This window comes from Desmodus rotundus, chromosome 11, assembly GCF_022682495.2.
Source record: "Desmodus rotundus isolate HL8 chromosome 11, HLdesRot8A.1, whole genome shotgun sequence".
NCBI lineage: Eukaryota > Metazoa > Chordata > Mammalia > Chiroptera > Phyllostomidae > Desmodus > Desmodus rotundus.
This window is the reverse complement of record NC_071397.1, coordinates 80,492,965-80,519,377: the sequence shown is the minus strand read 5'-3', so window position 1 is coordinate 80,519,377 and position 26,413 is coordinate 80,492,965. Positions and strand designations below refer to the sequence as shown.

At 37.9% G+C, this 26,413-nt stretch overlaps 1 long non-coding RNA gene across 4 annotated transcripts; it reads left to right on the top strand.

Moving 5' to 3' along the window:
• Window positions 1-25,688, top strand: LOC123478842 (uncharacterized). Of its 4 annotated transcripts, XR_008425593.1 has the most exons (8): window positions 1-649; window positions 992-1,080; window positions 7,996-8,036; window positions 10,394-10,627; window positions 16,711-20,216; window positions 22,089-22,263; window positions 22,889-23,014; window positions 25,425-25,688. It is a non-coding gene; the product is annotated as an uncharacterized lncRNA (long non-coding RNA). The 4 variants fall into 4 exon arrangements; XR_006654215.2 differs by having other exon boundaries at window positions 16,711-22,263; XR_006654216.3 differs by lacking the exons at window positions 16,711-20,216; window positions 22,089-22,263; window positions 22,889-23,014; window positions 25,425-25,688 and adding an exon at window positions 14,257-14,475 and having other exon boundaries at window positions 25-649.
• Window positions 25,689-26,413: the final 725 nt, after the last annotated feature.

The window sequence follows — 26,413 nt, the reverse complement described above, 5'->3', positions numbered from 1 at the left end:
GGCCCTGGAAGCCTTGGTTTCCTTTGACAGGAGTTCTCTTTTCTCCAGCCTCCTTCTTGTCTTAGGATCTCAGCTTAAAGGTCACACTAGAGTGATCCTTCTGACCACCCAAGTTAAGTAGGTGCCTTGTTATATAACTTTCTGCGTAGCCCTTATCACTAACTGATATTCTTGGGTTTTGTTTGTTTAATGTAATCTCCTTCCACTTGGAGAACATGAACTTTGTCTTATTTATGCAGTAATCCTAGCATCTAGAACACCTGCTGGAGCAGGTGTTATGGGTTGAAATTTGGCCCCCAAAAGGATGTGTTGACATCCTCACCCCCAACACCTCAGAGTGACTTTATTTGGAATGTAGTCCTTGCAGATGTAATCAGTTAAGGTGAGATCGTATGGAGTAGTGTGGGCCCCAATCCAAAAAGACATGTGGCCTAGGAGAAGAAACACACACACAGAGACCATGATGCGAAGATGCAGATACACGGAGGAGATGGTTATGTAAAGACAGGCAGAGATTGGAGTTATGCTCCAAACCAAGGAGTACTATGGGCTACCAGAAGCTGGAAGAGGCAAGGAAGGATCCTCTCCCAAATGGCTGGAAGGAACATGGCCCTACTAACACCTGAATTCTCTTTTCAAATACTGAGAGGTAACATTTCACTCCTTCAACCAGTTGTCAAATATATGCCTTAAAAATGAAACTGAAGAAAAATAAGATTTTTGCAATAAAAACCTCTTCAGCCTATGGGCTGAAACATGTCATTCTATTGCAGTTGTGTACTATGGCTTGAAATAATGTTGTTATAATTTCATCCGAAATACTTACAGAAAGGAAGATTTTTGCCATTGTTTGTGCTCATTGTTACTATAAATTTGTAAGTTTCAGCCTGTATTTTTAAAAAATTTTAAATGCATTATATTTAGATATATTTATCTATATCTATATCTAATCTATATCTATATCTACTTTTTTCCTTTTTTGCAACCATAGGAACATACTTTGGGGGCACTGGATGAAATCTGAGAGTTGAACTGAAGCCAAGTTCAGTTTTTAAGGAGAAATTTTCATGATACTTCCAGGTGGGCAGATTTAATGACTGGATGAATCAGTGACAATTGATGAAGAAAATATTCTGGGTTAGTCATTCCCAAAGTCTGCATGATCAAGATGGTAACAGAAAAACAAATTCAAAATTTGTTCATTGTTAAAAATGCTTTTTAGTGATTGCTTTTTTACGTATCTTAAATTACCTGAAAACAAATCATATATGTGCATATAGGTACACACTGTTTGTATGTCTGCCTGTGTGTGTGAAATCATTAACATTTGGGACCTGAAAATTTTTATTATGAGATTCTTTGTAAAGCTGCTCTAACAAGTCCTTTCATTTATACCAAATATCTCTTCGTAAATCAGGGATAAGCATCTTTATCTACCCCTTGGTACTATAAAAGCAATTAGTTTAGTAGGCATATTGTGCTATGATTGCAGTTTTCTCTCTGTCTCATCTGAACAAAATACACAGAATGAAGCACAAAGAAGCAAATGGATGTACTGAAAACAAAGAGCAAATTCGGTGGGGTCATACGCAGGGTCTGAGAGCGCTTCCTGTCTCATAGGAAGCGTTCACAGCATGACTTGTCATCTCTACTGTCTAGCCTAGTGTCTCCTAACTTCCTGGAACAAAACCAAACTAAGCAAAACAATAAAAATGACATGTTTGTGTGTGTTTTGGAATTCCAAACTCTTATTACTGGAATGCTAAATCTTTCAACCCTACTGGCTTTTGTGCCTCTCAAAATTTACAGCATTTTTTATGGTTTGTTTTTTTAAGATATAGTGCATATATATATATCCCATTAATATAACAATTTATTTTAAATGTTATTCTGAAATTCTGCTAATCCTTGCATCAAGAGAAAACTACTGGCTTCTTTTCAAATTAACTTTTGTTTTTACTTCTGTAAATAGCTTTAACAAAACTCATTCTCCCTCACATACTGATGGGGTTTTAGATGTAGGCAAATGATGGGGAAGTAATATAAAAAACAATCCTTAGTTTATTCTCTATATTTATCATTCTTGCCCTCTACATGTACTTGTTGGTCCAACGGTTTCCAAATTTGATACTTAAGTTTCCACTTTGCCTTTATAAGAAATGATCCATATAGAGATGGAGCTATATTTTATCAGCATTAACACTACCAGCAGCTTCGCCATCACCACTTTTCAATTTGTAGAAAATCCAGCATTATCTGCCAAGTTGGCAAGATCTCAAAAGTGTATCGACTGTTTCAATGAGAAGAATTTGTTCAGTTGTAGATGAGTTTGAAGGACTCATGTCAGGTCTGGGGAGAGCTTCTATGTTATATAATCTTCCACATTGCATAGGTTAATAGAATGGCATGGGTACAGAGGCCTGAAAAAAAATCTGCAAAGACCTCTTGGTTTTTCAAACCAAGTCAAGAGTTCCACTTTGAGGTCTATGCAGCCATGAGCGAGGCGTGCCTGGAGTACAGGGAGGCGCCGGAGCTGCGGGATGGGGTCAGGCGAGTTTGTGTGGGATGGAGAGAGGTTTAGCTGGGGAACAATTTCATTTCTATTTTTAAAATATTAAAATAAACTCAGGTTATTCGAGCAAAGGCAAAGGTTTCATAAAATGTTAAGATAAAAATATTTTAAAGTTATTTTCTGTTTGGAGCAAGTATTCACAGAGAATATGAGAACATATTCATTTAGCCTAGGAGAAAAATTTCAGATTTACCTAATCCAATTTGTTCATTACACTGGCCAGGAAGTAAAAGTGATCGGTCAAGCCCCTAGAATCCAGATTTTCTGACTGCCAGGCCCGTGCTCTGATTCAGAGCTCTGTGAGGAAAGCGGAAACGCGGAAGTAACATCTACTGAAATCCATCCGTGGGCCAGACAGGGCAATAGCTGCGGGCACTGTCGCAGTCACAGCAATGGTTAAGGGCGAGGTTCCCAGGCGGACTTCCTGGGGGGGGGGAAGCTGGGTCCACCTCTTATTTACCTATATGACCTCGGGCAGGTCACTTAAATTCGATGCTTATGAGTCTCTTTATGTACAAACTGAAGATCATCAATGACCCCTCCTCACTGCCAAGGATGAAATGAGATAATCCTCCCAAAAGGCCTAACAGTACTTGGCACATAAAGATTGGCTCAAGAAGTATTGAATGAAGAAGAAGAGAGGGGAAAAAAAACTCTGCATGTCAGAGGGGAGGATGAAGTGGGAGTAAATTTTGTGCTTATTTTACAAATGAGAAAAATTAGGGTTCAGTAAAATTCAGTATTTGACAAGTTACCAAATTAGAATGTGAAGCTGTATCTGTCTGCACCACCACCGTGCCTTCTTGTAAGAGGAGCAGGGGGCGGGAGGCACATGGAGACTGTATATCCACTTAGCGAGCTGGCTGCTGTGCTCACGCTGAGTTCTGAAAGCCTTCTGGCAGCTTCCTGGCAGTTCTAAGAATCTGTGAAGCTCTGAACAGGGTGGAAGAAGCCATTGAGAATATTCAGGTGATTCAGGTGCAAATAGACTTCACTCTACGTTGAAGTCTGGGACGTAAACTTGACTCCAGTGAGCTGATTACCAGTTTGTTCTCAAGGACAGGTGCTACGTCCTCTCTTTTTGTAGAACTGACTCATCGCATGCCCAACTGTAAGAGGTCACTCCCAGTGAGCTCTGCCAACAACGTGACCTTGGGCAAGTCACCTACGTCTTCAAGTCCAGATTAGGACAGATCCCCAGGCCACAGCCTCTACCAACTAATGCAGATTCTTAGAGTGAGATCCTGAAAGGTTTATTCTTTATGTAAACTTTTCAGTGAAGTAAAGGTTACATCAGAAAAAAAAGTACAAATTATGGAAGTGTGTAGTTCAATTAATCTCCACCAAGCGAACACCATCTCTGATCCGATAATAGAGCAATGCAGTCCCGAAGACACTTCTTGAGGCCCACCACTCTCCCAAGGCGGCCACATGTTGTGACTTCTAACATCCTGGCTTACATTTGCTGTTTTTGCAATTTACATAAACGGAACCACTCAAAGTGTGCTCTTTGCATCCGGCTTCTCTTACTCAACAGTACATTTGAGAAATTCGTCCGTGTTAGTGCATGGAGTCATAGTTCATTCGTTTTCCTCGCTACGGGGTAGGGAGTTCACTCCCTATTTTGTAAGTAAACGTTACTGGAGCACGGCCAGGCTGGTTTGTCGCTGTGTTGTCCACAGCGCTTTCGCACTCCTATGGCAGAGTTTAGTCACTGCAGAGACTGTATAGCTGCCAAAGCGGAAAATATTTACTATCTGGCCCTTTAAGAAAAAAGTTTCCTGATCCCTGCTCCATAGCATCCAATCACAAGTACACCAACATTTCATTTGTTCTAGTATTGATGGACATTTGGATTGTTTCAAGGCCTGAATTGTTACAAGTAGTGCAGCTGTGAACATTCTAGTACATGTCTTTTGGTGATATATGTACACATTTTTATTGAATATATGGCATTTATACATACATACATAAATGCATTTTAATATCAGACTGATTCTAACATACAGACAGGCTTGGAAACTTTTGCTTTACAGATGTTTAGAGAATTTAAGTCCAATTTATTTAAACTGTCGCCCAAGGTCATGATAAAAATAACTGACAGAACTGAAATTGACAACCAAAACCTGTTTCTTGGAATAGTTCTGTTTTTCCACTGTTGTTGTTCATCATTATCTTTAGAACATTATATAAAAGGGACTTATTTATCCAAGATCTTTCACAAACATGACTCTTTCCTACCATAGCTGGTTGTAGATTTTCAAGAACAGGAAACTCACTGCTTTAATAGAATTTTGTAGAAGGAAAGGATTATATGAATCACGTAACTCAATCTCTCATTTTATAAATTAGTAAAATGGGTAATAGAGATACTAATAATTTGCCCAAAATAGGCATTCTGAGTCTGGACTTTTATCATGTAGTACAAAACGATTTTGAACTTGCTATTTTTGTCTTTGCATTTCATACTATTTTAATCAATTAATATACAAAAGTACTACCTACACATTTTAACTATTTAAACATTACAGAAGTATCTAAAGTAAAACAAATTCTTTTTCCTTCTCCTTTCAGCTATATACTGTATAGCCTCTCCCATATATACAAATAACACGAGCCCATAACATGGATGAAGAAGAAATACAACTTTATTTCTCTTTAACTCAAATTCATTTCTAGTTTGAGGTTCCATTCACATTTGTTAGGTGGCCACTCAATCTGAGTTAATTTGGACTACCCCCCCTTTCCTGCAGCTGTGCCTAGATGTCAAGCAGAAGGGCAGGGGGATTATGTAGAACCAGAAAACTGGGTGGGAGGTAGAGTCTGGACAGCATCTGATCCTTGGTAACTATGGTGACCCTGAGACAGCTTTCACTTTATCTGGACCTTGGCCACTGGTCCTCACAGATGCACTGGCCCTTGTCAGATCCTGTCAGGTGTGGTGGATTCTGTGCCAACCCTGAACCTTATAATCTCTGCCAGGCTGCCTGAGGCCCTACCTGCCCTGACTCACTACAGCCATTTCTTCTGTGGGTTCTTGCCAGCCTCCCTGGCTTCTACCTGGAAACTGAAGCCCAGGTTCCCTTTGGTCTCAGACCCAACCCCCTAGCTGGAGCCTTCCGCTTGTCCAGGCTTTATCTGTGACATTTGATGTAAGGCCCATTTCTTCTAAGCTTACCTCACACACTTGCTGCTTCCTTCCAATATTCTCTCACCCTCCCCAAGCTGGAAGCATCTCTCTCCAATCTTTAATAAGCATCCTTATGTAAGTGTTGTACAGATTTGTATTTTTATTTCTGCCACGTATCTTTTCCAGTCAGGCAGTGGGGGAACCCGTCTCTTCTCAAACCTTCAAACATTTGCAAGTTTGACCTTCCAGAAACCAGTTACGGGGATGATTCTTTTGACTGTCTGTACCTCCCCTCTAACAAGAAGGCCAGAGTAGCGGGGGGGTCGAGTGGGGGTAAGGAGGTAACAGATGAACTGTTGGAAGGAAAAAAATGGTTAATATCTCAAATTACTATCCTACCACAAAAATAGGCATATGTATAGGGGAAGTATTTAGTTTTGCTTTTATTCCAAAATTGGAATGAATGTAATACATGAAACTGTAACTTACACTTTTTCACTTACTCTATGTTGGGCAAATACATTCATACAGATAGATATACCTCATTATTTTCAATGGTTTCATAGTACAGTTAGTTGAATTATTTTCCTTCTCAATTAATATCCAGGTTGCTTTTGTTATTACCAATAATGACAATAATAACCAATTTATTATGGTCTTAAAATGTATAAGACAATGTTACATGCACTGTCTTTATGAATCTTCATAAAGATTTCATGAGATAGGACTTGCTGTTTTCATACAGCTGAGACAATTGAGGCACATAAAATGAAATAACTCACTCGAGGTCCTAGTAAGTTATGGATTTGAATTCCAATGAGTCTCTATCTACAGAGGCCACGCTTTTAGCCAGCTCACGCTCTGCCTCCTTGCTCTAGTAAGTGTACTTCAGCGCATGCGTATGTACTCTATTGTTATTCCTGTCAAATAACTACCTGGAACTGAGGTTGTAGGTGAAGCTCTTGTGCATTTTTTCTGTTTTAACAAATGTAGACAGATTGCTTTTGGACTGAAACGATTTGCAGAACCATCCCTTGTGTCCAAGAGTGACAATTACCCCAAATTTTTCCCTCCACAGGATACCAGGACTTGTCTAAAGCTATACCACGCTGGTGGGAATGCTGCCCTTGCACCCCAAATGATGTTCAGATGTTTCCATGTTCACTTCCCCGATTACTAACATAAATGTCAAACATCTTGTCTTATGTTTACTGGCCCTTTGCTTTCCTCTGCTGTGAATTGCCTGTTAACATATGCCATTTTCTAATTAATTTGCAAAGGCTCCTTGTATATTAGGGATATAAGCCATTGTGTTATATGAGCTGTAAATATTTTCTCTTAGAAGATCATTTGTTAGCTACTTTATAGTACATAGAAGTTATGCATGTTTATTTAATCTATTCTTTCTATTTTCCTGTATAAACTAGCTACATGTACTATGTAGTGTGAATAGCATTTTTAAAAAATATAACCATTATTTACTTTAAGCTTCTTACCTTGCTAAAGAAAGCTTTGTTCATTCCATAGCTATACAAATGTTCTCCTAGTTTTTCTTTTAGTACCTTTATAGTTTTACTTGCTTTATATGCACTTGTTTAATTTATCTGGAATATACTTTTAGATATGTTATAAAATAGAAGTTGCCATTATTTTCACTCTTATGTATAGCCAATTATCTCAATTTGATTTATAATATACAGTTTGAAACATATGTACAGTCGTCCTCCTGTTTACATGGGGGTTACTTTCCAAGACTGGCAGGGCTGCCTGAGACCATGAGTAGCACCAAGTCCTGTCTATACTGTGTTTTAGCTATACAAGCACACCTAAAATAAAGATTGTAAATTAGGCACACAGGAAATGAACAAAAACAATAGTAAAATGGGATAATTATAACAATATTCTGTAATAAAAACTGAGAATGTGGTCTCTCTCTCAAAGACATCTTACTGTACCATACTCACCCTTCTTCTTGTGATGATACAAGATGATAGAATAGCTACGCAATGAGACAAAATGAGGAGAATGGGACATTACTATGTAAAATAAGGGTTCCCTGATCACTAGTACCGCTATGCCATGGCAGTGGCTCTGAGAACCGAGAGTGCTGCCAAGGGGCTGACGGGTGGGAGGTGCACGCAGGGTGCTGACGTTGGGCAAAGGGGTGGTTCACGTCCTTGGGTGAGAAGGAGGGGATGGTGTGAGAGTTCACCATGCTACTCGGAAAAGCAGGCAATTCAAAACCTGTGGACTATTTATCTGGAATTTTTCATTTAATATTTTTGGATTGCAGTTCACCAAGGATAGCTGAAACTGCACAAAGCAAACCCACGGGTAAGGGGGAGCTGCTGTCTACTGACTACCATGTATCCTTTCCAATGACTTCTACTCCCAGACATGCTGGAATCTACTTCGGGGCTAATCTTCCCCATTTATCTATCTGTTATAATACCAGTGCCATTCTGCTTCGGTTATGGTAGCTTTGTCGTGAGTTTTCATATTTGTTAAATGAAGTATTGCCCCCATTTCTGAAATATAACTGTAACATTCATTAGATACTTTTCTTCTCCAGTTATTTAACAATATCTCTATAGGCCAGGATGCTACTTTCTTACAAATTGGTTTTCTCATAAATGAAACTTCATTTTTAGGCAAATGAAAAAAGTATGTCTGAAAAGTTACATGATTTGACATCCTTCAAATTTTGTCAAATAATGCTATCAATAAATTGACCTTCAATTTAAATTAGAATTAGCATTTTTTTCAGTTCTAGATACTGTCTGAAGTCTAGACAATAGGAAGATTAACAAATAAGGGGAAAAACCTAGCAAATGTCATGAGTGATAAATATCATTATCTCATCTGAATAAAAATAATTGAGCTTAGCAATAATTTAACTGAGAAGTTAAATACTTATTATTCTTGCAGGGCAATGTATCTTTGGTGTCTCCCCTCCCCTATCTTTACCACTAATTTGCATCCAGCTTTAATTTTAAAAGATATAAAGATATAGAAAACATCACATGGTTTTTATTTCAAGCTTTATTATAGATATGAGAGAGCTGAAACTTATTATTTTTTTCATGCCAATATTTTAACTAATTTTCCACTGAATTCCTTGGATGGGTTGGTTCTTATGACTTTTGACTGCACTATCCTCTTTTGTAAATGTAGCTATATGGGCATATTTCTCTAGATACAGTGTCTATCCATGTTCAAGTAATCCAAATAGAACCACTCTGCACACAGTATATTACTAATTTGTCAGCTGGAATTCAATGATTCATGTGTTGTAACACCCATCACTACTTCCTGCAAACTTTGAAAAACTTTTTATTTGGCGAAGCTTTCTGTCTTACTATTCACTACAGTGGATTTTTGCCCTCATTTCCTTTGTATGTATTCTGGGTGGGTTTTTGCAAGACAACGAGAATCTATTTTGGTTGGGGACGCTGTTCTCTTCCTCCAGGAGGAAGTGAGAGGCTGTGCTTTGTCTCCAGCCCCAAAGCTGTTAGATCAGACAGGGAGCTCTGTCAGCCAGGCTCCAGGAAGGCTTCTCTCTTCTGATGGAACAACTAAACAATTGCTGCTATTTACAATGGGCCAAGTGGGGAACTATTCTTAGAACAATAAGAAAAGGGAAAGTCAGCCACCAGGCAGGAAAGAAGGCTTTCAAGCAATGTCTTACTCAGAGAATGTGAATGTCTTTTCAATGTAAACAGCTTACCATAGCACTTCTCCAAATAACAATACCGGAGTGCTTGCCTTGTGCCAGACACTGGACTACTCTCTTATCTCTAATCCCATATCCACGGCACCGGATAATGAAAAGTGCCATCCCAATTTGAGATATGAAGAAACTGAAGCCAGAGAGATTGTAATAACCTCTCCATGGCTGGTTAATGTGGAATTCAAACACAAACTTGTATAATACACTTTTTATATTAGATATGCCCTTGTTCTTATCTACCTCTTTTGAAATTAAAAAATAGATGAAAAATTCATAGTGCTTAGCGAGTGACTCTATAATCTCCTTACAAAGAGCACAAGGCTGTGCTCAAAGCTTCGTTAATTGTGTGAAATACGTTCTTTTTCTTTTGAGTGTCTCTGCACACACAGAGACCACGGAGCCCGAAGAAAACCTGCTAACTGCCATGTGTGACAGCCCAGCAGCCCCCTTTGTCACAGACATAATTACTCCCCCTCGGCCACTCTCAAACTCTTCAAATGACGCCTAGGATGCACACTCATTCTGCTTCCAGAAACTTTAAATCCCTGAGACAAGTGTGGAGATTGAAGCTCTAGATTAACAACAACCATAATACTAATTTCCAACAGAATTATCAGGTTATCTACTGCACAGGTGCATCTGAAAAATAATCACCTATGGTTAAATACTTGGTCATCTTTCTATTAAAGCTTTAACATTGTTATTGAATGCTTCTATGAAATGTTAGGACAATGAAGCCATTCTTTACCTTAATTACATGTGATTTATAACAGGTAAGAGGAGAAAATAATGGATCTGAAAGTGAGATCCCATTGGACTGTTTTATATATGTAATAATATACAGGAGCAAGTCAGTAATGGACTTACAGGTTATAATGGACCATGAAAAGATACTTGTTTTTAGTTGCTTCAGGTATAATGACACAAATAATGGTATAGTTTTTTGCTAACTTTTTCTTAGGTGCCACTGGGCCCAAACTGGGCTTACTGTAAAACCTAGGAGGCCGAAGGGGCTGTTTGTGTGGTGTTACCTGACACTCTCCTTCTCACCTCCCAGCACCGTACCCCCGTTCAAGATTCCCTTGTCCTCAACTTCTACACTGGCCTGCCACCAATCACAGGAAGATCCGCTATGTAGAGGGCAGGGGAAGCTCCCTCTCCTACTAGTTCTTGCTGCTAACACTTTCATGGATTGGTGAGTCATTCATTAGCTATCATCACAGAAAGCAGGATTCTGGGCAAATAAATTAGAGAGAGGGAAGAGATTTGCTGTAAAGTGAAATTAGGATGGTGGGTGTGGGGTGACTGGCATCTGGAATCTGTTCAGGGCACTGAACACCAGGGGAGGAAAGAGTGGAATGAAGGAAGAATGATAAGAGAGCAAGCATTAAAAGAGAAATGATTCCCCAAAGAGGAGGTAGAGGGCTTCCTCGTCCTTTCTCCTAAGTCCCCTGAAGTCTCCCTTTGTTGAAATGACCAGTCCACAAGACACACTAGACCTTAGCATGGCTGCCATACCCACAGTCCTCTTCAGCAAGAAAAGCCCACAGCACCTGCTGGGGGAGTTATGCTAGGAGGTTCCTTAGGCATAGGTGGCCATATTTTGCTCCATACCACCTCTTACCCACACATAATTGGACCAGGGTGCATGCTTCACCCTATTTTCCCCTTTGAAACTGTACGTTGCTTACAGTCAGAGAACTCTCATTTATCTGATTTACCTTTGTGTTCAAACACATAGCTCAGAGCCAGGACACGGAAAGTGCTCAGTTAATGTCTGCTGCATGAGTGAATTAACAAAACACCTGGAAAGGAAGGAATTTCAAGTGTATGCAGAAATATCCAGGAAGAAAGACATTTCAAGGGCTCTCAGTATTTTCATATTTTCCACTTTTTATTTCTTCTCCTTCTTAATTTTTATTTCCCTGTAGTAAAAAGCAGCAGTTCTTAAAGTGTGGCCCACAGAGTCCTGAAAGTCACCAATATTCTATGAGGTCAAATTTATTTTCATGTATTAAGATTTTTTTTTCTCCATTTGGCGTTTGCTGGTGTTGGTGCAAAGGCAATGGTGGGCAATGCTTTGCTGAGGCAAAGCTGTGGCAGCAAACTCTACAAGGAGTCATTGCACCATCTACGCCTTGCCTTCCACTCACAGGTTAAAACAGGGGGGAAAGCTAGTTTTACTTTCGAATGTCCTGGGTGAAACAATTAACATTATTAATTTTGTTAAAGCTCAACCTTTGTGAACAATGTTCTGTGTGGGGCGGTGGGATTGTACAGAAACCCCCAGTGCTGCCCACCTACACGTGCATGTCCAAGGAACATCGCTTGTGAGGTGAGCTGAGAGCTGGACTCGCCCTTTTTAAACGGCACACTGTTTTCACTTAAAAGAACAACTGACAGACACCTGTGGTTCTTCAGACTTTGTATTTGATAGACACCTTCTGGAGAATAAACAAAGTGTGTCTGTCATTTCAAAAAAAGACCCGGCAGTATGTGTTGTGAATGATTAAATTTGAAATTTCAAGTGAAGAATCAGAATTTTGGAAAATCTGTAGCTGCTTTTGAGGTTGACAGCTTTCCAAAACTTAAACACATTTGTTTTGTTCTAATGAAGTTGGCGATACTATCAACAGATGTGATTTTTTTTTTGATACCATGTAATCGCATGTGTCAACATTTACAAGATCTACATATCTTACTGCACCAAATTTTCCGATGACCAATATTTAACATTACAAAACCATGAGTAAAATACTCATTTAAAGTGCAAGATAGATCAATTTTTTTAGACACGTGAACTTCAAGATAACCAGTTATACAATTTTCACTGATATTATTTTAAAATTTGTGTTGCAACTAATCTTTAGGAACCTACTGCTATTTGAGTTTTGGTATAGTACGTACTTCTCTTATAGTATAAAAAAAAGAAGCATATCTATAATAGCCTTCAAAGGCTATTAAAATATTCTTCCATTTTCCAAAAATACATGTCTGTATAAGTCAGGATTTTCTTGATACACTTCAACCAAAACAACATAATGCAACAAGTTGAATGCAGATGCAGATATGAAAATTCAGCTATTTTCTGTTAAACCAGAATTAAAGAGATCTGCAAAAAATATAAGGTAAATCTATGCTATTCCATAATTATTTCCTTTACAAAAAATGTTACTTTCCAGATAATATGTTATTTTTGTTAACATGTAATTAGTTTATTATTATTTTAAATACATTAATAAATATTTTTAAATGTTTTCACTTTTAATATCTAATATAGTAAATAACAGTTGACATAATCTACAAAATCTACAATTAAAAATCCATAGTAAACACAAGCTGTTTGAGTTTCTCAAAGATTTTTAAAAGCATAAAGGTAGCCTGAGACCAAAAGATGAACTACTGCTTTTATCCTTGTTTCTCCTTGAAAAAGATAGAGAACTCGTTTTCATTGCAAAAAAAAAATATTAGAGAAAATTCAGAAATTCCCAAAGGAAATTTTTGTTTTAAAGTTGAAACCAAAGTTCCAAGTTACTGATTCAAAAAGTAAACTAGACAGAGTCCTACATATCCAAAATACTTTCTGGCACACTGACATATTAACTGGGAGTCTAGCAGAGCAGGTGAACGCAAAGTCAGCTATTAGGTTATATTTAAACTAAGAGAATAATCGCCTAAACAAGTTTAACCATTAAAGTGCAAAATAAGTCATCTAATTTGAATCAAGTGAAAGACTTTCACAGTTTTAAAATATATGTATTCTTAAAAAGCCGTATGAGTCATATCTTGGAAGACGGATCAATAACACTTATATTCTCCAGTCTTCTTTCTCTTTGCTCCCCTTTTATTCTTTTAACTTTCACATGCTATCAAATTAAAGGTATTTAATATATTGTTATATTTGTTAAATATGTTCTATCATTCAGTCCTTTATTTTAAAAAACATGTCAAAAGGCAATTTATATCAATCCTCCTTTAAAAAAAACCCACCAAAATAAAATACACTGTTTTTTAAATTCATTTTTCTATGGTTTGATAATTTTTAAGAAAAACACAATCCATTTAGCTGGAATGCCAAAATGAAAACAAAGGTGTTCCTTAATGCCTTTGATTTGATTTTCATCCTTCAACAATAATAGTTTTAAAAGTAGGTCACTAGTGATCACTAAGTTTGGGAATAACTAGAAGAATGTTTGAGCCCAGGGCTTCCCAAATGGCGTAATTGTTAAACTCAGCAAAGGACAACTAAGCATTAACCTCATTTTCTAAATCTCTTTTCCCAGGAATTAATGCGTGAATAATATTTGTTCGGTAAAATCTAAATGGCTTAGTGCTCTCTAAGCCTGCAGAGAAATTCACTTTCAGAGCTGCAGAATGGCTTATAATCTTCGTTAACAGCCAAGTTTAAGTATGATTAAGTGCTTAGAATATTGTTAAGTATCCAAGAATTACTTGTTGGTTAACCATGGCAATCTCCTTTGCCTGACTCAGAGAAGAAATATCATAATTACTCACTAAGGAAATAAAATGTGGTGGGCAAGTATGTGGGTTCTTTGTCATCACCAATGGATTATTTGGGAAAGAACATTGGAAAGTAAGTCCATGGGAAAATGCTGTTGCCGAGGGAGGCAGTGGGGTGCAGGTTGCTGATGACAGCATCTGGTCAAGAACACTGAAAATGAAAGACTAAAGCGAAGTATGTTTTCTTCCCTGAAGGCAGATGTGTACTTGCTAAGAGCTTCCTTAAGCAAGAAATTTGGGATCAATGCCATATTATCCATCCCCTCATAGTCTCCATTTCTTCTATTCTGGAGTTTTCCATAGGAAGCAAGCAAGAGGCACCAGAAGAGGAAGGCTGTGGGGTACCCTTGGGTGTCTGAGGACTTGATCCCCATTAATCTGTGTGCTGCCCAAGGACCTAGATGTTGAGTCCATCATAACCAAAGATGTCTTTCCTGTTGAGGAATGCTGACCTGGAACACAGGCCAGGAAGCTCTTGCAATGATTAGGGCTGCACACTGCACACCCCTGGCACACCCTGCCCACGCCTCATCTCTTTTGGAACTGTCATCAGCTGACAGCTCTGTAAGGACTTTGGGGAAAACGGTGCCCTCCAACACTCTCTAAAACTTGTTAAAGCTCCCTGGGGTGTGGAGAGCACTGCCTCCCCCAGCACCAGCAGAATCCTGCTGTGCACCGCACTCATCCTCATCTGCAAACTCCTGGCATGATGTCAGGCGCCCGTGGCTGAGGCCCACAGGCCTCAACAGAGTCAGGACCACACTTGCTTGAGCTGCTCTCCTGGGTGCTTCAGTGCTGCTCCTCAACTCCCACGCTGAGCTCCATTCTTCCTCTGCTCCTTAGGCCAGCTTGCCCGAGTCCTGACTCGCCCAGGCCTCAGACTTTATTCTTCCAGGTGTGCATGAGTCAGGGCAGCTGGGATCTCTGGTTCTCAAAACACCTCCTCCCCCATCCCACCCCAAGACCACACCCCCAACTCTGCCACAATGGATCTTGACCTCTGGCACTCACAGAGCAGCCACACAACATCAAGTCTGATCTCTGGGCTCCTGCACACAAGGATTCAGCCTTGTCCTCCCCTCAGGCTTAAAGTTTCTACATGTGTTTAATGAACACTCCCTCCAGCTCTGAGCTCTAGCTCTGCCTTGGCCCGCCTGGCGCCTTGGCCACACAGGCAAGCTGGCAGAGTCCCTGCTGTCAGACTCCTCATGCCCATTTCCCAAGTTTGCTGTAGCTTTTGTGTGTTTCCAGCTTCCAAGAAATCTCATATTTAGGGCAAAAGATGAAACTAAGGGAAAGAGAGTAGCAGAGCAAATCGTCTCAACAAATTCCCCCTGTGAATGTTGGATGAGGGATTGCTGAAAGGAAGTTCTTTTATCACCATGGACAAGTATTCTTACGGGAAAACAAGGGGGCTCGGTGATAGAGTGAGATAAATATTCACTGAAAGCAGGATAAACCTGAACTGAAAGATCATCTTTTTTATCTGGCTCCTGTCATAGATGAGAAAATGGAGGACTGAAAATATTAACTGACTTGGCTAATATCACTGGTTAAAAAAGAGCGGAGCTGGAACCAGAATCTTGCTTCCTGTCTGAATACAGTATTCTCTCTGTTCGTTCATTTAACAAGCATTCACTGAGTGTCTACTCTGGGTCACATTATTACAATTTAACAATTCCTGGGCACATAATAGGTGCTAGGTAGATATGAAATAAATATGATAAAAGTAGCTGTTTCAAGGGACATTGATGTGATGAAAATGATATGTAAATATACGTTAAGTATTTAAAAATACTCCAAGGCTACTTGTGCTTGTGTAGTAATAGAAGTATATGTAGTACATTTTCATGGGAATGTAGAAATAAGAACTACCAAGTTGGGCTATGATTCCCGAAGAAGATTTGCATTGGATGATACAGAAATGAAACTGGAAGACAAGGTAAGATTTAGATAAGTTGAAAGGAATAAGAAGGGTTTTTAAGTGGGAGAAACTGAAGACTTTGCTGGGAATTTAAAAGAGAAAGTTGTATACTTTGTGTGGGGGAAAAGTACAGAAAGCATTGGGGAAAAGAAAATCAAAAGTGTTCATTAGGCACTGGGGAGCCATTGAAGTATTTGGCATTGAAGTATTCGGGGGAGTGTCGTGAGGAAGCAAGTCTTTAGGAAAACCGACCCAGTAACGCTGGATCGAGGGGCAGTGGGAATGGAGGAAGAGAGTGAGAACCCAGAACTGGGAACACAAGTTATGGGACATTAAAACAATCCTCAAAGATAGAAGATTTTTAAGGAACATTAAGTATATAATTTCCAAGGACTCAGAATAATGTGATCTCAGGATGAAATTATAACTGTTGCCTTCAGTTCTGACAAATCTGCTGTAGCAAACAGTTTAGACTGGGTGTTCCTTAGGACCATGAGGCTCTTATAGAAATAGGTGAAGGTAATGCTTAAAAGTAATTTGTTCTCAGATTAAGCAAGCCATGTTCTCCCACACACAACATCTTTTTTATGTATAATTTGTGGTAACACCTCTTTCACAGCTGGTACAAAATTAAACAAGACTAGTTTATGCTCACATAACTAAAAATTCTCCATGAGCATATTCTAGGTCAAGAAGCATTTGTTACTCTCTCAGGAGTTTAAAAGTACAAAAAACATAAAAACAATAGTAAGAAATATAAAAAGGAAATTCACTCTCAATTCCAATACTTCAATTCCAACTGTTTTTTCTTTTCCCCGTGTTCTTTTTTCCAGGCTTTGTTCATGTCCTTTTATGTTGGTGAAACTGTTTACCCAGAATAACAAATGTAGTAAAACAGGCTCTTTTGTCCCTAACATAACAGCAAGTATCCTACTATGATTCAATGAGGACTGCTGACTAGTGTATGGATGGCAATGTGGAGTAGATGAACAATGGGTCCCCTGCCTCTGAGCTCCTCAAAGTAGAGACCATGCTCTGCGGCGCCTCCTGCAGAAAGTTTAACTAAACCCGGCAAAGTGGTCTGCAGCCGACCGTCTTCTGCTCCGACCTGCTGGCTAGAAGATAACGGGTACCAGCTGCAGGACTTTCTTTGCGTGTGTGCTTGTGTGGCTGTGTTTTAATTGCCAAGGTGGACACTAAATCTCTCTAAAAAGTTGAACGTTAAGTAGGTTAGTATATCTTATGGAAAATATAACCTATACCTCTGCCTATGAAATTAAAATTAAACCCTGGCTATTTATTACTAATATGTTTGAGATTTAGTCATCATTATTAGAAGGAAATGTTGTAATATTTACCCATTAATATTTAAGTGCAATTATATTCAGAGTCTAGTTATATGGACTGTATTTAATGGTTCACTTACCACTGATCAAGTCATTATCCCCAGTGAACCAGATGTGCCTGCCCAGAGGCAATGCTCAAGGATGTCCTGCATTTATTCAGAGGTTTTTGGTTTATTTGAATAGCCCTTGTTAGCAAACCCTGCAACTTAAAAGTTCTCCAAATCTACTAACAGATGTAGCAAAAGCTCCATTGTGGTGATGAAAAGTATAAAAAAGGTCTGAATTCCCTATGACCTGCTGTATCTTGATTTACATAAATTTGCATATGCACCATAATCTTTATCATGAGTTATAGAAGCTGAAACAAAATTAGGTAATATGGCTTTCTGCAATTGAATATATGCTGTAAAAATAAAGCCAAATTTTTTTAAAAAGCAAAAATTCTAAGATGCTTGATATAATTCCATCCCAGCAAAGGTCTAATACTATTATATCTGCCATGAAGTTTCTTCCACTGCAAGAAATGATGTGATACTTTTATGAAACTAAAATTTATTTTCATAGTTCCAGCTTTTATTCCATTAACTATTCCATGCGATGATTATTCCACAAGAGCCAAATCAAAAATTTTCTGTGCAGGAAGATATTGTTGTAATAGTCATGGTCTCCACTAAGGACTAATATGCTTGTTATTTTATGTAAAGTTTTATGAGAAAATCAGCATTTTATACAAGAACTTTTTTTGACACAAATTAACTTTTCTTGCTCCTTGCTTTTATAATTAAAAACCCTCTGACTCTGAAAATCGTTTCTCAATAAATATTATAATGGTAATAATGAAATACATTTATATTGGGGAATTTTCCACGAAGGCCATCTCAGTATATTCTCATAAAATCTTATGTGGTAGCAATTGTTGTTTTACTTTTTGATGGGCCAGAATATTGAAGGCCAGATGACTTTAAAGGTCTTTTAAATTCTTATAACAAGTTAATGAAAAACCTCATCATTTGAGTTCATGGCTGCTTTCCCGGTACATTACTCTTTTCATCAGCCTTGTATATCTTGTGCTGATTGCAAGGGCGCAATGATTGACAGTCCCCCGAAGGTTACTTCAAGTTGTTTCATTGCTTCAGCCAACATGTTTTGTCATAGTCAAATGCGGTGATTTGTTTCATGTGCTTATTCCCCATTGGGCCACCAGCGGGTCGCTTGGCACAGTTTTAAAGCCCTTGCTTATACAGTAGAAACATGTGCCCTCTCTCATCTCCTGTGTCCACTCTCTCCTCGTCCAGTATCCTTCCTCTCACCTGGAGACTGCCACATCGAATAAGCTGACAATTATTTTTAAACTTCTTTCCATGAGATGGTATGTTCATACCAGCTGGGGGAGAGAATGTGATCCATCCTGTAGGAGTAAAACCATGGGTCATGGGAAGAGCTAGAGGTGGTAAGAAGAAGACATTTAATGCAGCTCTATGGAAATGTCAGGCTCAATGTCATATATCTATGTGGCTCCAGACTTTAGAGTTGATGATGTTCGTGCTGGAACCGATCACCGGGAACAATTTAACTGAAAAATGTCTCCCAGATTAACAAAGAAAGAAGGAATGAGAGGGAGACAGCAAGGAGAGCAAGTGAGAGAGAGAGAGAGAGAGAAAAGATATGGAGAAATGGAGAAGAATGAAGACAAGGAGGAAGGAAAGGGGGAAAAAGAAAAAAAGGAGAAAGAAGAGAAAAAGGAAGAGAGAAAGGAAAAAAGGAACAGGGATTTTTGTGCATGCATACTTCTTGTTCTTAAAAAAGCAGTCTGAACTAATTTAATTCATTTGGCCAGTAAAATGGCTTTGGTTTGAGAATCAGTAAGTGTCATCTGGCTAGTGGCTTGAATTAACAAATTCATACCAGAGGTTATTAATGGATGAATAGTGGTGTGATCAAAGAATTAGACAAAAGTGTAGTATACTCCTGTTGAAAAACAATGAAATTAATGTGAAAGAGCAATTTGGGTAACTGTTGAGCACCATCCAGTTGGGAGCAGCTGGTGTGCACACGCTTGAGGTTCTACCAGTGTTAGAAGGGAGTATTACATAGCCCTGCTCCCCTGGCATCCTCATCTGAGTAGGCACCACCACCAGCTACTTCAGTCCAAGCCCAGGACCCATCAGTGCCTTACACTTTCTTCTCTTAACACCAGCAAAGGAGACAAGAAAAAGAAATCTCATTCTGACTAATCGGAAGGTGGGTGGGTATGCCGACTCAGTCCTCTGCGTCTCCCTCTCATCTTTCCTCGCTGCAGCTGTCTTACTTTAGGCACTCATTATGTTTTACCAGTATAATTACAACAGCAGCTTGCCTCTTCGTCTCTGCCTAATCCTGCTGCCATGGCCTTTTCAAAACACAAATATATTAAAGTTCCGTTGCTTAAGGAGCTTAAAATCCTTGAACATCCTGCCTTTGCCTTAGGATAAAATTCAAAGACCTTACCCAAGCATAGAGGACCTTTTATGAGTCAACCTCTGTTTAATTTTTCAGTCTTCATTTTTCATTCCTTCGCCAGGGGAACTGGATCTGCCTATTGAATGGAATTACAGACAGTTGCAGAAAAGGCCAATCTGTCATGATGCCATGTCTCTGTGTGGCCTGCCCTTGTGGGATCATCCTCCCCGTTGTATCACCCGGCTTGCTTGGGGAGCCTCATTTCTTTCAAGCAGTCTTGCCTGTCCCAGCCTTCTTCCGGGTCCCTTAATCGGTTTCAGATGTCACTCTCAAGGCTTACTCCCATCTCACACTGTACTTCCCTTTGTCCATGGTACGCATCAGAATTTGCTTACTATTCTGTGTCTGCACTGGACTTTGAACTCCTTCTCAGCAGGCACCCAACACATTCCTGGCACAGATACGGGTGCAATACAGTAAACCCTCGTTTAGTGATTTAGAGAATCAACAAATGAACGAACAACGTGGTAACCAAGACAGTCCAGGAGAACCAGGTACTAGCCTAGGTTTGACCCTCCAACTGCTTCTTATTTCTCCTTTTCTTCCTGCAGTACTTTAATTTATTATATTTTATAGAGATAAAGTTTACGTACAAATCCATTTTATCAGTGTGGTCTTTTATAATCGGTGCTTTCTGTGTCCTATTTAAGACATCTTTGATTAACTCAATATCACACACATTTTTTCCTATGCCTTCACCTGTAAGTTTTATTACTCTTATATTGACATTTATGATCCATTTTGAGTTTATTTTTGCCTATAGTCTGAGGTAACTTTAAGGTTAATTTTTTTAAAGCCATAGAGATATACAATTGTTTCAGCACATTTTGTTTAAAGAATATTCCTGCAGTGAAACGTGTTGCCACCTTTGTTGAAAATTAACTGATTATATGTGTTGCACTATTTCTGGATGCCGTCCCATTGACCTAATTGTACCTCCTACACCATTTAACTCAAATACGATAGCTTTGTAGTAAGTTCTGAAATTCGATAGTGTAAGTCCTCCAACTTTGCTTTTTATTTTCAAAATTATTATTGCTATTCAATGTCTGCTTCTCCTTGTAAATTTCAGAAGCATACTATTAATTTCCTCAAGCAAGCCTACTAGGATTTTGATTGGTCCTACAGTGAATACATAGATCGGTTTAGGGACAACTGTCATCTTAACAGTATCGAATCTTCTCATCCATTGGAATGTGTATTTCTCCACTTATTTAAATTTGCTTTTTTTCTTCTTAGCAAGAATATGTAGTTTTCAGTATAGAAGTCTTACCCATATTTTAATAAATTTATCCCCAAGTATTCTTATGCTATTATAAATAAGAGTTTAAAAATACAGTTGATTTGGTTTATTGGCCTTATGTTTTGTTTTCATGGAATTTCTTTTTTTAACCATTCACTTTCAGTCTATTTCTGTCTTTGTATTTAAAGTGTCTGTCTTATAGATAGAATACAGGGGTGGGCAAAAGTAGGTTTGCAATTGTAATACAGATAAATAATATAATATTTAATCAATAGTAATACACGAATAAACTGCATTTTGCATACTCACAACTATAAACCTATTCTTGCCAACCCCTGTATATTTGGGTCATTTTTTTTATCCATTCAAACTATATTTTTAATTGGAGTGTTTAGACTATCAGTGTATTTATTGATGATGTGCTTGTGATTGGTTCTGCCATTTTATTATTTATTTTTTATTGGTCCTTTCCATATTTTGTTTTCCTCTTTTCCTTTCCTGATTCTGCTTAGGTATTTTTTAGAATTACATTTTTTTTTTTGCTTTTTAGCTGCACTTTTTTTTGCATTATTTATGTTGGTGGATGCTTGAAGGATGGAGAATATATATATGTGTATATATACATTATGATAGATTAGGAATAGACAGATAGATGCCAAATTATATAAAACTTGTCATAGTCCACTTACACACTTACATTTACGCATTATGGCTTCATGTAAGATGTAGAAAACTTGCAACTGCATAAGTCCATATTGACTTCTCCCAATTTTTTATCCTATAGTCGTTATATGTATTACAGCTAGGTATGCTACAAATCCCCCAAGATGATATATTTTGCTTTAAACAGTCAAATTGATTATAAAGAAATTAGGATAAAAGGCGAAAACAAATCTTTTCCATTCATGCAGTTACCATTTCTGATGCTCTTTATTCTTAACTGTGAGTGTGTTTCCATTTCTTATCATTTCTCTTCAGCCTCAAGAACTAACTACAGCATTTCTTATAGAATAAATCTGCTTGCACTAAATTCTCTCAGTTTTCTTTCATCTGAGAGTGTCTTTATTTCTCCTTCTTTACTGAAGAATAGAGAACTTTGGCACTGGCAATTTTCTTTTTTCAGAGCTTTAAAGATGTTGTTCTACTCTGCTGGTTTCTCATAGATAACAGCTATCAGCTGAATTATTGTTCTCTCAAGCGAAATGTATTTTACTCCTGCCACTCTCTAGATTTGTTCTTTATTTTTGGCTTTCAACACTTTGACTCTGATGGTACCTGTTTCTACAAGACTGGCTTTGGTGAGAAACAAAATTTTATGCTAAATAATAGCATCATCGATTTCTTTAGTGGCAAGTAAACAAACACAGAGTGTCAGGTCAAGTTTCAAAGGAGGATTTTATTAAACCTGTAATGAGAAGATAATTTAAATGCTCTTGAAACTGTCCAAGCCAAAATTCTTTGCATGGAGTAAATGTAATATGGGTACAAAATCTGATTAATAATTTATATTAAAAAACAACTATGGAGGTTAATTAGACTTGTTGTGGTGATTGTTCTGCAATATATACAAATATTGCATTGTTTTGTCATGCATCTGAAACTATTATAATGTTATATGTCATTATACCTTGATAAAAAATAAATTTTAAAAAAGGAAAAACTATAGATTGATTTCACAGATGACTATAAACAGAATCCAGCAATACACACCATAGCCAAGTGAGGTTTACTCCATTAATTTAAGAATACTGAATATTAGAAAATCAATTAATGTGATTTGTCAAATGTAATGGGATTTGAGAAAAAGTTCACAAATCATCTCTGCAAATTAAAGACATTGATACAATATAATAACCCTTTTTGATTTTTGAAATTTAATAAAATTAATCTTGATACAATTTTTAACATGGAAAATATGTTTAGATACAAAGCCAAGAGAAACAAAAAGATGTCCATCACACCAGCACTGTTCAAAGTTTCATGGGGGCATTAACTTACGTCATTAGGTAAGAGAAGAAACGCAGCAGTATAAGAACTGAAAATAAAGAGGTAAGGAGTATATCTGTTTGCAAATGATATGATTGTATGTGATTTTTCTTTTGTAAAACACATAAGAGAATTAATTTTAAAAACTACTACAATTTAAGACAATTAGTAAGGTAGCAGGATTTAAGTTAGTATACCGAGATCAATAACTTTCACATTTGAAATGATATCCAGAAAGAAATTTGTATTGTATTTACTGTTGCTTCAGTAGTAAAAAACTATACCTGGGAATAAACTTATCACGAAATGGGCAAAACCTGCAGGAGGAAAGTCATAAAAACCTCCTGACAGAATAAAAAAAGTATACTTCAACAAAAATATTTATCATGTTCTTTGATAAAAAGACTCAGAAACATTACAACATTTGTCCCTGATAATATATCTAACATAATCAACAAAAGAAAAAAGCAAACAAAATATAACCAGAGACATTGAAGTTAAGAACAATCTAACAATAGCCAGAGGGGAGCGGGGAAGGGACAGTGGGGAGAAGGATTTTCAGGAACTACTATAAAGGACACATGGACAAAACCAAGGGGGAGGGTGGAAGCAGGGGAGGGATGTGGGTTTGTCTGGGGTGGGGGGCAGCGGTGGGGGGAAAATGCAGACAACTGTAATTGAATAACAATAAAAAAAAATCCAAGAAAGAATAGTCAGGAAAACTTGAAAGCTTCCAGAGATTGAAACATAATATAATACTTCATTGTTGAAAACACTCTAGTATCAACTTGTGAATAGACAGACCAGTGGGACAGAGTAGAAATTCCCCAAATAGGCACAAACACATGTAGCAATTTGAATTAGTAAAGAGGGCACCTCAAATTATTTTGAATAAATGGCATACTATCTACTGGGTAAAAGGTACTGAATAGTTTATATGAAACTTCAGGATAAATAACAAATGGATTGAAAATTCAAATGTTAAAAAAGAGTCAAGTAAGTACTAGAAGAAGATATACGTGAATTTATTTATAATATTATATTGGGGAAGACCCTTGTACCTGTGATTCAAATTCAAGAACCTAAAAAAATAATAATACAATCAAGTACATAAAAAAACTAAGTGTGGCCAAACCCCAAAAAGAACAACAACAAAACCACAAATAAAATTAAAGATAAAAGAAAAACTGGCCTACATATTTAAAAATAATAGACCCATCTCACTATCTGATTGTGAAAATTGAAAAGGTGAATGGTTATGCCCCCGATCAAAATGGACTGAATTCCCCAATCCCGGCCTATTGTATCTATCCCAGCAAATAACAGTATATGGTGGATGGGAAAGGGGCATTTTTGTTTGGAAGGGTTAGAGAATTCCCCTTTATACTAAGTGACTTTTATTGTAATAACATCAAGTTTATGTTAAATACTACTGGAATATGGTGTAATACTAAAATTATAGCCAAAATAATTTTGTCTAGAGTTGATAAAACCTATCAAAATATTGATACTGGAAATCTAATATATTGGGAAATTAAACTTAATTCTCCCCATGAAGTCATTTCTGTGGAAACTAACTGGCCAGAAGAAAAAATAGAGCTTCTGGATAATGAAATATTAGGAAGTCTCAATTCATCTGGCCAAACATATCATAAGGTAAAAATAACAGGGGATGAAGGAGGAAAATATTATTAGCTTAATAAAAATAATGATGATACATGTAAGGGGTATTTGGGTTGGCTGGGATGCTTGTTTCCCTCAGACTCTTCCTTGCCTAGTATTAGACGTTCTCTGCTCCTAATCAGTGCTACTGATTTAATACTGTTTCTCCTGTTCTTAATATGTAAATGTTATGCTAGACGCAGGAAAACAAAACTTAAGTAGCAAAAAGACTCGGATCGTGGTACTTCAGAAATTTTAGAAATGATCCAGGATATTTTTTAATGAGGACATATAAGATCTGACTGCCTCCCATTCACCTGCCTTTTTCTATAGTAACAATTTGACCTTCAATGCCATCTAAGGTTATGGTCTTGCCCCATTCCCAGCAGTCTGCCCTGTTCAGCAAGACAAACTCTGACTCTGAGACTTCCTAGGAATGAGCCTTCCTAGCACCATGGGGCCTCATTATCCAACCAAATGGTTGGTCACCAGTGCATCCATCCTTTGGATTGATTTGCAACCAAAAGGGAGATGTGTGGAAGAAACGGGGCCACACATTCACCTGACAAGCTCAGGGGAGGCCTGCGAGGCGGACTTACAAACTCAGAGACCTAAAGTAACCACAAAGGATGATCTGACATTAATACACTAACTAAACGCAGTTCTTGGCGGAAGTCATGTCCTAAGCTGGTATTTTTCTCTAACAAAGGTCAACCTTTATCTCAACTGAGCCTGTCTATTGTCTTTTTGCTTCTATGATAACATGCCTTTGGAATGTCAAGGTAACTTTCCTCTTTTCTGAACCCATCAGGCACAACCAGAGCTGAGACAACAAATCCCCTCCGTGTTAATTGTTGACTGTTAACTCTCCTTTACCCACTTCTGTAAAGGAAGCATGTGCTGCCCTGGCTGGTGTAGCTCAGTAGATTGAGCACGGGCTATGAAGCAAAGGGTCACTGGTTCGATTCCCAGGGTTGTGAGCCAAGTCCCTAGTGGGGGCCATGCGAGAAACAACCACACATTGATATTTCTCTCCCTCTTTTTCTCCCTCCCTTCCCCCTCTCTAAAAAATAAATAAAACCTCAAAAAAAGAAGTTTGTGTCTATCATTTTACCTTTTATCCAATCCTAGAGGCTCCTCCATTTGCTTTCTCCTGCCTCCCTAATCTATCATCAGTGGATTCCATGTAACCCCTTTTGTCTCTTTTGATTGTAACGTTTAAAACACGGTGCCAAACTCTCGTTCTCTAGATCATTTGTCAATCCACCGAGGTTTTGCTTCCCAGCACAGCAACTGTGGTCAGTTTGGCTCAAATAAACTCACCAAAAATTCAAAAGATAGCGAGAGCGAGAGAGGGAGAGAGAAAGAGAGAGAGAGAGAGAAACTGGCCAAATATTGTGATTCATAAACAAAGACTTATCTCTTTAATACATAATAGCTCCTAGAAATAAAAAAAAATAAAAATCATCAATAATATGGATAATCATCAATAAAATTTTCACCAATAACTTTATTGAGTTGGATATTTTGAGTATGTTGGCTATCTCCTACATGGTATAACTTCGATTATTCTCAGTTGATGTCTCGATTTGATCATTATTAACTTCAACTGATCTTCCCAACCATGGAGCATCTTCCAGTGAGAAATCTCTAGTATGAAACTTCACAAACCATTTTTGACACATTCAGTCACAGCACCTTCTCCACACACTGCACAAATATTTTTTTGCATTTCAGTTGCACTTTTACCTTTCTTGAAGTAATAGAGCATAATATGCCAAAATGTTGCATATTTTCTTC